Genomic DNA, 12,360 nt, shown 5'->3' on the forward strand with positions numbered 1-12,360 from the left:
CAGTCAACTTGATAGCAATTAACAACAACAATTGGCAATAAACTGAGTACTTCTGTTTCCTTGGAGATAGTTAATGATAGACTGAACTGCAGGTGAGGGTAAGGCTCATCAATGGTCAGCTCATGCTGTTGAATTAAAAAATTACTTCACCTGTACTTTCTGTACCTTTTTGTGGGGGTAAGTAAATTTATAAACATATCAAGAGCCTAAGGTGACATGGGAAAAAGCCAGTTTGCTATTGATGTGGGTGATTGCCAATAGTTCTTTAACCTGTTTTCTTCTGTTTCTTCCTTTTCAGTCTGAAGAATCCCTTTCCTACCTCTGATCATCCAAAGGATAACGCAAACAAGTGAGAGTGCAAGTGATGCATTTCTTTTAAGAATTCCTTTTCTTAAGCTGGGCATTGACTGTTTCTGAGCTGAAACCAGTGTGTGAGATCAAAAGAAAGGATCATGTTGGGAATGAAATAGTCTTGCTAAATACTAGTAGTTCAGGAATACACATTTAAAAAGAGATATTTTTCAGAATTGTCACAATCTTAGTGAGTTCCCTTTCAAGCTGCAGGTATCCCATGGACAGTAAATGGTTTCTGTCTTCACTTCTTCAGCTTTAAGATGTTGTTTCCCTCATGGAAGGGGAAAGTTTAAGTAAGCTTACATGTTCTAAGGTCTGAGATCCTGACCTGAAAGATGCTATGAGAAGGTATAGAATACTTATCTTTGCAGTGCAATCTTTGTCAGCTTAGGTCATGTTTTTGAATTGAAGTTATCCTTGATGAAACAAAGTTTTGGTGTAGAAAAACACATCATTTCATTGCAGAGAGCAGGAACATGTGGTGTTCAAAAGCAGTCAAGTTCTCTGATAATTATCAACAGCTACAGTTTCTTGGAGAGAAACATGATAAATGAAAATTCTGCACTGCCTTCCAGGAAGGGTTCAGCTCCTCTAAAGAGGAACACAAGTTCAGAAGGAATCACTGATGAGCCAAGGGAAACAGCTGTGGTTAGTTAACATAGTAAGGATTAAACAGACTAATTGCAAGATGATGATAGTACAGCTAAATGATTTCAAACCAGCATTTTAATGAAATTAATTACAGCAAAAGACTTGCAACTTTATAATCTTGCAACTTGTAAGAAACAACAGTGAAAAAGAAAGAAACAACAGATGAGGGATTTTCTCAGTTAATTTCTTAGTTCATTATTGATGCATTTACAGTTTGTACTTATGTGCATAGTGACTAGAGGACAGTGTGCTGGAGATACCAGTTTCCTAAAATCTCTCCCTAGAAGGACCAATGTGTAGCTCAGCATTTTGTACACCCAGATCACTATAATCCTGTCTAAGGGCTTATTTTTAGTTTCATTTAAAACATGTATCTAGTGCACAAATGGCTTACTTTACCCCTGGGCAAAATATTTTTCTTTTTATTCTCTATTTTGCTGTTGTCCATCTCAGTCTCCATTCTTGGCAGCTAAGAAAATTCAGTGTTCTGGTGTTTGTAATGCAGAAACTCTGGAGTAATTGTGATATATTTTTGAATACAATGCCAGGAAGCATAAATGCCATATTTATAATACCTATTATGGTAGGAATGTGTCAAAGAATATTCTACAGAACTGTTCTAGTTAGTGCTGTCGAGTTGTAGGAATATCTCCATAGCCAGTGGTTTTAGTAGCCAGACGTTCTAAAGGGCCTTTTGGACATGATGACATTGTAATTGATACGGCACCAATGTCTGAAGTAGACCTTGTTGAAAATTTGCACTTAATTGTCACAAATCCTGCATGGCAATTTAACAACTTAGTAAAAATCTTAGCAAAAACAGAGACATCGGACTTCTCTGGATGTAAGCAGTCATGACCTTGAGTTGGGGGCAGAGCTAAAAATCAAAAGAGAGCTTAGGCTAATGTGATAGAAGACATGAAAAGTATTGCAGACTGGTTTACCTCTTATGCTCTAGTTAGCTGTAAATACTAGCACTTCTCTTCTTAATTCTGCATTTACATTCCAACTATTTGCAAACAGCTCACTCCATTTCCTTCCTAAGTCATATTTTTTCCATGCAGTGAAATAACCTGAGGTATGAATTTAAAGCACAGCATCCTTCCATGCTCAATATGCTCTTCTATGCTTTTTTTGTAAAAGACTACCACAGTAGGTTAAAAAGCATCTCTGTCGAAGGGAACAAAGAGATATGAGCTTCATCTGCCTTGTGATTTCATTTGGAAGCTGAGTAGCCACACTATGTCTCAGTAGAGATATGTCCCCTATTTTATGCTTCAGCAGAAGGGAGAAGGATGAGCAACAGAGATGTAGACAGGAACAGAGCAGTTAAAAGGGAAGGCAAAAATAAACCTGTGATTATCACTTTGAAGCTTTCATGCCTCCACCTCCTCAAACATCATTATCTTTGTAGCCACTGAGGCTCATCCAGGTTCATCTCCTTCATTTTGCCAGCTTCCCTGGAGAGCAACAAGCCATCACCTGCCCACCTGTGTGTACAGATGCAGCCTGCTTCCTCATACTTTGCTGTACTTCAGTCAGCTGAACCTGCTGGTGCTCTGTGCCCATTCCCCCCCTGCTAGTTCGTACCCACACGGCTTCCCACCCCATGAGCTTTCACCTGGCACACGCTCTCCAAGGAGGCTGGAGGAGATGCAGGGTGGTGGTGGGGAGAAAAGATGGGAGAAAACACTCTAGGGATGGAGGGAGCATAGTTGTGGGGACAGCATCATTTCTGCCTCAGTGTGCGCTTTCTACTCCAATAATGCTCCCTTGTGATGCCCAGGATACTTTCTGAATCCCTCCTCAACTTTGAGAGGAAAAAAACCACCCAATAAACAGTGAAATAACAAAGAATGTTTTGTTACTCATTTCAGACAGTTTAGGCTTTTCTGGCTTTTATTACGCTCAGAGTGGCACTTCTGCCGCAGCTAGGGAGCCAAAGAACTGAATTTGACATGAGGTGTGGTAATTTTTGCTGCTGGAAATGGTTGAATGATTGAAAGCAGAGTTGAAACCCTTTATATTAAGAAGAATTATGTTCTGGTAAATATTTTGAGAATTTTCAAAAAGCAGTGTCTTCCTTTACACTAGCTTTTCAGTACTTATTTTGAAAGGAAATGGGGCATATGTATTTATCAGTGTTTGTGTCTTAAAAATAAGGCAGACTGCTGAATTGCAAGTACTAGGTCAAAATGGCAGGTGCCTTATACATAATGAAAGAAGTTATGCAGCCCATAACACCCAAGTATCTGAGAGGTCAGCTAATAAACAAGGATCAATTTAATGATAAATATTCTTTCTTGTTTTTTTGTTTATTTGTTTGTTTTAAAGCATATTCTCCCCTCTACTTTTTCAGTGTAGAATCTATTCCTCTTTCACAAGATTCAGGATTGAAGTATTTTCCTAATGGCTTCACTGGGACTAGATCTTGGCCCTCTTTTGTACCCTCCCCCAGTTAAATCATCACAAATTCCATTTTTTACCATATAACTGATGGGATGATTTGGGGTTTATCCAGCTGCAAATAGGCTGACTCACACCAGTTACAGGCATGTAATTTGTATTATTTCTCAATTTTCCCCAAGTGTGAGCAAAGATTGCACAGCAGGTCACTGGTGGGACTGGGAGTGAGCACTAGAAGACTGGGTTCTCGACACTCTCTCTAATCTCTGTCTAACTCTGTTTTCTGCTAAGAGGAAGCACCTTTCTGTACTCAAAGTTTAAGGTATTGCCACTAGTTTAGTATACTTAATCTGAGATGTGGAAGCGGGAGTCTCCTTGGGATGTTGCTGTACAAGAGCTAAATGGTCTGAATACACTTTTTTCTTTGCTTGTCCTAGTCTTGCTTTAGATACACATTGAGTTTTCCTCTGTTTTTGTCTGCCGTTTGTAATCTTCTTTTCCTATATCCTTCAAGTTCAGTAATCATAGTTTGCCGGGGTTTTTGCAAACAGTTGAGTGATGGTTCACGTCCTAGGGCTTCCAAGACTCAAGATGGATGTAGTTACAGTTGCTTGCATAATGCATCAGCTGAACAGTGATAACCATTTTGGGGAGTGCTCCTAACCCATTGCAAATGCAAAGTAAAAAATACTCTCAAACTGTGATGGAAGATGTTCAATTGAACACATTTTAGCTGTTACAAGATAGGGTTTGAAAGTTGTTCCTGGCCTGTCCCTGCAGCTCAGCTGAGGCACTGTATTTCATTGAACTGTGGTAACTGAACCTGATGTTTGAGTCTTATGATAAAAAAAGTGAGAGTCAGATGGAGTAAGAACAGTCCAGCTGTTTTTCCAGCATACTTTCTTACTTGTCAAACCAGAGTACCTAATATGATGAGGGGTGAGCTGAGGACATTTCTGTCTAGTGCATTTGTCAATTCGCATAGTGTTTGCATCAGAATTCCCATTTGTTCATCCTTCTCAGAAGCCCCTTGAAACTTCTTTTATTTTCTTATCATTTAATGGAAGGCTCTGCAGTAATGCATGTCCCTTTGTGTCCTTCCTTCTGATAAAACTGTCATGCTGGCAATGGCAGATTTTCTCAACAGATCATCAGTAACAGATAAAGGTCTCCTAGGAGGAAATACAATTTGGATGTAGCATCAGTGCAATTACAACATCAGTCTTTTTGTGGTTCATGCATTTGGATGGTACTAAAGAACATGGTTTTACAGATGTAAACATTTGTTTGAATTTACCCCAAACATGGCTGTTCTACATTTTCTGATGAGCATGCTTGTGGACAACTGAAGATGGTTCCTTATTTATTTGTGCATAACGTTCACTTGATGTGTGATATTATTTTATAGTAATTGGCTTATTTGTGATAGCTTTGAATTTCATTCTTTTGAGTATTGCTGTTTGTTAAATCATCCCTTTGTTAGAAATCTTGTGAGGGAACACTGAATGTTAGTTCAGAATAGAACTAACTAGGCAAAAGACTCAGTTTTGTCTTTATTGACTTTATTAGGCCTAAATTTGTGCTGCATTACTGAATGAAATAAATGCTTGAAATACTCAGCCTGCTACTTTGATGTACTGTATGCAGCTCAGGTAAGTAAAATCCAATATATATTCAATGTGACAGATGCCATCTAAATGCCTTATTCATAAGGACAAGGGGGCTGTCAGAGTGTGATTCCATGTGCCTTGTTACGTGGCTGCATTTAGGTATTTAGATTCAACGTGCTGCCTGTTCTCTGAAACACCCATGTAATTTGGGATCCTGAGATACTACATCAAAGGGAGTGAATGTGGATACAATGAATATAACACACAATTGTGTTACCTGAAAAATGACTGAAGTGACTATATGGAGCTGGAGAGGCTAGAATCTGTCATTTGAGGAAGAAAGACAGGAGATAAAAATCCAACCCCTCCTTTTCCATCCAGTGTTACATGAAAGCATGAGAATCCCAGAACAGGTCCACATTCCTATTGTTGTAAACCCCACACTTTTTGTTGCCCCTGTACACATCCTCTAACCATCCCTGCATCCTTTGCTGTGGCCCTGAGCATGCAGTTCAGGGTTAGCATGGTAGTGGTGACAGGCAAACAGCCTGAAACTTGGCACTTAGCTATTTTATTGTGAAAGGGATTGGTTTGCTTAGACAGTGTGTTCAAGAAAGTTAAAAAAAAAAGTATAAATTTTACCACTGTCCCCCAAATCAGTCTGCTGTAAATTGATTTGTCTACTGTCCACCTGCTTAAGGTCAAATTTTCACAAAAGGCAATCATTTATCAGCAGTCCTGGCTAACCTGGGAGGTCCCAGTTGACTGGAGGCTAGCAAACATGACGCCCACCTACAAAAAGGGCCAGAAGGAGGATCCAGGGCACTACAGTCCTGTCAGTCTGACCTTGGTGCTGGGGAAGGTTATGGAGCAGATCATCTTGAGTGCCATCGCATAACAAATACAGGAGAACCAGGTGATCAGGCCCAGTCAGCATGGGTTTATGAAAGGCAGGTCCTGCTTGACTAACCAGATCTCCTTCTATGGCAAGGTGACCTGCTTAGTGGATGAGGCTGTTGTCTACCTAGACTTTAGTAAGGCCTTTGACATCGTTTCCCACAGCATTCCCTTGGAGAAACTGGCTGCTCATGGCTTGTATGTTTGCTGGGTAAAAAATTGGCTGGATGGCCAGGCCCAAAGAGTTGTGGTGAATGGAGTTAAATCCAGTTGGCAACTGGTCACAAGTGGTGTTCCCCAGGGCTCAGTATTGGGGCCAATTCTCTTTAATATCTTTATCAATGATCTGGACGAGGGGATTGAGTGCACCCTCAGTAAGTTTGTAGATGACACCAAGTTGGGTGGAAGTGTTGATCTGCTCAAGGGTAGGAAGGCTCGGCAGAGGGATCTGGACAGGCTGGATCAATGGGCAGAGGCCACTTGTATGAGGTTCAACAAGGCCAAGTGCCGGGTCCTGCACTTGGGTCACAGCAACCCCATGCAGTGCTACAGGCTTCGGGAAGAGTGGCTGGAAAGCTGCCTGGTGGAAAAGGACCTGGGGTTATTGGTCCACAGCTGGCTGAATACGAGCTGGCAGTGTGTCCAGGTGGCCAAGAAGGCCAACAGCATCCTGGCTTGTATCAGAAATAGTGTGGCCAGCAGGACTAGGGAAGTGATCATCCCTCTGTACTTGGCACTGGTGAGGCTGCACCTTGAATACTGTGTTCAGTTTTGGGCCCCTCACTACAAGAAAGACATTGAGGTGCTGGAGCGTGTCCAGAGAAGGGCAACGAAGCTGGTGAAGGGTCTAGAGAACAAGTCCTATGAGGAGCGGCTGAGGGAACTGGGGTTGTTTAGCCTGGAGAAAAGGAGGCTGAGGGGAGACCTTATTGCTCTCTACAACTACCTGAAAGGAGGTTGTAGCGGGGTGGCTGTTGGTCTCTTTTCCCAAGCAACAAGCAATAGGATGAGAAGAAACGGCCTCAAATTGCACCAGGGGAGGTTTCGATTGGATATTAGGAAAAATTTCTCTGCTGAAAGGTTTGTCAAGCATTGGAACAGGCTGCCCTGTGGTGGTGTCACCTTCCCTGGGCTATTTAAAAGACATGTAGATGTGACATGTAGGGACTTGGTTTAGTGGTGGACTTGGTAGTGTTAGGTTAACGGTTGGACTTGATGATCTTAAGGGTATTTTCCAACCTTCTATGCTTCTATGATTCTAAATATTTTATGGTTCAGTTTGTGAGTACTTACCCAGAGGAATGCAGTGCTGTCTTAAGACATCCGCAAGGGCAGTGTGCACATAATGGTATTTCCATTCAGTACAGCACAGTGTTGTGCATAGATGTGAGGCAGGGTCTGGAAGCACGAGGGCTGTGTTAATCCTGAACTGTGCCCAGCAGCACTAGCTAAGATGCTGAATGGGCCAGATGTGGCCATATTCACAGATGGCTCCAGAACAAGCTCAGCTATTTTTGCAGTGAACACTGAAGACTTACCTTGCAAGTCTTAGTTGCAAAAATAGGTCTCATGCTGAAATAAATGAACAACTCTAGAAAATTATTGCAGTTACTTTACATATGTATTTTGAAAAAAAAATACCTGAAGGCTTGAGAATGAATCTCAGTAAAGGATTAATGCTATTGATACTTGTACTCCAGGAGGACGAAAACCAGAATCCTTGATACAGGCAGTGCAGCTAGTTACCTACTGATGACCTGCCCCTGATCGCTCCAAGGTAATGATTCTTGCTTAGCTTCACATGTTAAGTTGCAAATCTAATTAAATATTAAGACAACCAAGATTTATTTTTATGCCATCTGATTGATTGATTTATTTTGCTTTGTTCTATTTGTAGCTCCTCATGTACAAAGTAATTCCAGCTAGAAGTGAAGAAAACTGCAATTTTTGCCAAATAGAAGACCAAGTAATGCTGGCAGTCCTGGCCATGCCAGGATAGGCTTTGGCACTTGATGGTTGAGTTTAATTCAGCAAACCTGTTATTAAACTTGCATTAACCCATAATCAATACACAGATTTGCAGGGGCCACTGTCATTTTTCCATCATTTTATTAAATTGGAAGGTTCTGATAAATGAGAAGTGTCTGGTATTTTTGCTATTATATTTATTGCACTGCTTTTAGTGCAAGGTAGTTGTAGTCAATGCTATCAAGAGCTATTTTGACTCTGAAACAAATGGCTTGTTTCCTTTTGCACTTGCTCCTATACATGCACATGAAGTCTCTTCTGTTCTGCTCACTACAACTGTTGAGAACTAAGCTAACTATGTAGTTGGAAGTGCTCAGAGCAATCTGGAAGAAGCACAACATGACCTAAGCTTTTAACCTTTTTTTAGGTTTTCTAAGATTTGTTGTATCTTTACTTCTTTCTATCCTGCCAGCATTCCCTTCTCCTCTAATCTTGCCTTTGGTAGCTGTGACATTAAGGTCCTGTCTTTAACAGGAAATCAAGACACACATTATTTGTGGTCTTATGGATGAAATAAGGACTAAGAGTCAAAGCAGAGAATTGAGAGTAAAGGCTTTGAAGGCAGATATGGCCTAATGCCACAAACATGAACGTTTATTGCCATTTGAGATTCTACTGGGTAATTTGTCTCGTGTCCACCTTCAGCTTCAGAAAGGAATGGATCTTCCCTAGACCCCATAGTCTCCCAGGGACATGTTGAGCAAGTGGAGCACTGTTAACGGCACGGAGGGCCAACTGAATCCCTTTCTCTATCCTCTGACAAGGGGCACCACAAATTCATTCTCTGAAATCTTGTCTAGAGGTGTAAAGCACTATATTTGAGTTTTAGACAGCTAATTCGTTATTATATCTATTTTCTCTCCAAAGTTTTCTGGACAGAACTGCTTTTCTTGGCTTTTAAAAAGACCTATTTTTTCTCTCTGTTATGGCACAAAACACTCAAGTAAAGCTGCAAAATCAGTGCACACATGCTTTGTCAAACCTCATGGCAATCTCTACTTTTGTGATTATGGTAGATAAAACATATCTTTGGCCTATAATGGTTAAGGTGACAGTAGCCATCTTGCACTGGTGTACTTGCTTCAGCTAAGAAAGTTTAATCATAAACACATATTTATATCACACTCATTGTGTGTGTGCGATGTGATAAATACCAGCATCCCTATTCACAATAAGGAGATTGGTGAGCAAAACAACTCAGAATGGAAACCTTGATCTCTCAAGTGTTAACCCTTCGAGAATGCTTCCTAAGCTTTGATATGTATATTCAAAGATAGATGCCATAGCCATCCTATATGAAACTCTAAACATTTCTTTGAGTGCCTTTTTGTGCCCTGTACCACAAGGTAACACAGACCCTTTCTAGCAAACCTTTATTCTCCAGCTCTTTTTTCTCCAGAAATTTAAGTGGTCATCAGAGTTTAGGTGGTCATCATAGTTTATGTGGTCATCAGAATGGTGAGACAGAAGTTTAATCATATGGCCTGTAGCTGGATCTGCATGCAAAATTGATACTCTGCTCATAAAATAATGTACTGAATATATATAGCTTTCTTGGTTTTTTGTTTGTTTTGTTTTGTTTTTTTTTTCCTGTGAATACTATAGTGCTGCATAGGGCTGGCTGAAAAACAAGAAAACTGTTTCTTGGAAAAACAGTACAATTTGAAAGAAAAATAAAGTTTAGGTGTGGTATTAAGCAGATCTTTAAAATTTATTCTTGAAAAGAATGGAGAAGACCTTTTTTTCTGCTCAAGATGAGGCAGGAGTTCGGACGCACTGCTGAGAGTGCTCTCCTAAACCCCTTTTCTGAACTGAGTCAGATTCGGACTTGTTCAGTTGGAGACTGTGATTAGCTCACAGTTGGAGTACATTGGAGTGGATGTCTCACATTAGACATTCCATCCTGGACATTCAATGTCTTCCTGATTCTTTCATTCTTTTTTTCTTTAAATAGATAATTTGAAACCACTGTGTCTCACCAACATCTTGTTTTATGCAAATGTGTGTTTTATGACTCTCCTTCACCAAAAAAACTCCAAACAAAAAAAAAAGTAATGTTTCCTAAGTTGCCTAGAACTGAATGCACAGGCAGGTCTGCTTTCATTTCTCCACAATAGCGTGCTGACTTCCCAGGCAATGCTGATGGAGTAATTCTTCTTCTTCTTGGGTGGTTCAAGTTCACTGACTTTAAGTTTATAATACCACCTGAGGCATGCAGTAATCATACCAACATGCACTGTCTGGAGTGTATTATTCCTTGACTGCTGTATTTTTGCTGCACGGCTGGAAAATCAACAGATCAGAATCTGTTCCAAAGAATTGTAACTCATCTTGAAAAGTTTTTTTTTTATTATTTTTAATTCTGAAGGTAAAGAAATCCTCAGTCTTACTATTAAGAACACTTTCATTATGAAAAATATTTCATTTTTTATTCTTAGTCCTTGCAAGTACTAATAATATTCAAATATCATATGGTAACAGCAACATTCATGGCACTTGGAATAAAACCCACAAATTAAATGTAGAATAATAGATTTATTTTTTGAGTGTTTGTTGTGTCTGAAGGGACACAATGATGCTTTTAAACTTCATTGAAGCTCTGAGATAGACAATCTGAGAATAGAATAATTAGAAATAATTTTTTAAATTATGCTTGGATTCTAATGTCTGTTGAAATCAGTGCTTTTATGAGTTTAATGAGGCTTTAATGAAGAAGAGGGTATTGGAATGCACATTATGTTTTCCTAGCATAAGATATTCCTATACAGCCCTGTAGATCAGCAGTCATCTCCAGTGAGACCTGGATGGAGGCTGGGCTTGTAGGCTTATGCTACGCTTCCTACAGTGAATGACAAATAAATGAAGCAGTGTAGGAGAATTTTGTGGTATGTCTGTAGAAGGGCAGAGAGTGGGAAAAACAGTAACACCACCTGGGAGAGATTCTAAGAGGGGGAAAACAGCTCGTTTAGCTGGGAGGTCTGTCTAGCTGTGAATATACTTTTGTTTTAAAGATACCATTTCAAATGGAAACTTTGAATTTGGAGAAGGCAGTTGATTTTGTGGTAAGGGCTTGGTTGACAGTGTTTTTCATAAAACTGGCAGAGTGTCATCAACCCATGAGTGGCTGTTACACAGCAACAAACTTTTATACTGAAGCTTAGATGAGGAGGAACTTCTCAGGCTGAACACGTAGTGAAAAGATCAGAGGAAAATTTGAAAGGCAAGTCTCTTCTCTGAAGAAGGGTGTAAAAGCCTTGAGAAAAATAAGAGAGAGGCAGACATTATTGAAATCTTGTTCAGATCTTTGCCTCTGAAGGCTGCAGGAGTAAATTTGGGACTGTTAAATTTAGGGGGGGACAGCCATTAGAAGGCTGAATGGTGAACTGTGAGTTCCTTCTATGTTCTCCTTGTTGAATTTTAAGTGCTTTTCCCCCCAATAAGTTTCTAACAGAATTGAAAGATGATTGGTTGAAAATTGGAGATAATGAGAAACACCCCCTCTCAGATGTTGTTAGTAAAATTCTGTTGATATAAAAGATCTGAAAAGAATACAGGATCTGTTAATGCCAGCTTCTGTGCTCACTGCTGAGCTAAAACTCTGTAGGCTAAACACTATAAATCTTCATGGTTTAGAGAAGCAATTGCTAACTTAGGGAAAAAAAATCTCTAGAGGAAGTTTATGTCATGAATACCCTTGAGGAGCCTTTACATCGTAGTATATAGTGCTGACCAGTGACAGAGATAAACTGGAGTAAAGTAGTTCCTTCTGTGAGCTGTGTCAGTTTCATCTCAAGGCTTTCAAGGCTACTCATGATAATTCTCTTTCCCTTAAAAATTTGCTAGTTGCCACTTTCTGGCAAAATCATATCATTTGATCCAGTAGTCTCTAAGGATGAACTTGTGCAGAGCTTGTGCAGATATTACATCTGCAGATGAGTTATTTCACTTTGCTGTAGAGTGTCTCCCCATAGGCTATAACTGCTATTATGTTTTTATTTGCAGTACAAATGAGACAAAGTCTTTGTACAAAGAACCTCATAAAGCACAACAAAAAAAGAAATAATCCTGATTCTGTATCCCGAAAGATTCTGGGAGGACCTCCAAAGAGACTGAATTCCAAAGATGGGGCTTTCCACTCATTCATTGCACCTCATAATTTCCAGAGCAACCAAACCAAGCCTTTATGTTGACCTACTTACTTTCTTCAGGTGATACGTTACTGAAACAGCCCAGTTGTTTCTAATGTTTTGAGATATCTCTTCTGGGCATTCGACATCTGCTTTGGCCTACAAAATGCCTGCTCATTTTCTAAAATGAAATGAGTCTAATAGACTCTTTTGGGTACAATAAAGTGTTGCATCCAAAAAGTTAAACCAATAACTTAACATTGCAGAGTCAAGTCTTTTGAAGTAAA

This window comes from Harpia harpyja, chromosome 5 (assembly GCF_026419915.1).
Source record: "Harpia harpyja isolate bHarHar1 chromosome 5, bHarHar1 primary haplotype, whole genome shotgun sequence".
Taxonomy (NCBI): domain Eukaryota; kingdom Metazoa; phylum Chordata; class Aves; order Accipitriformes; family Accipitridae; genus Harpia; species Harpia harpyja.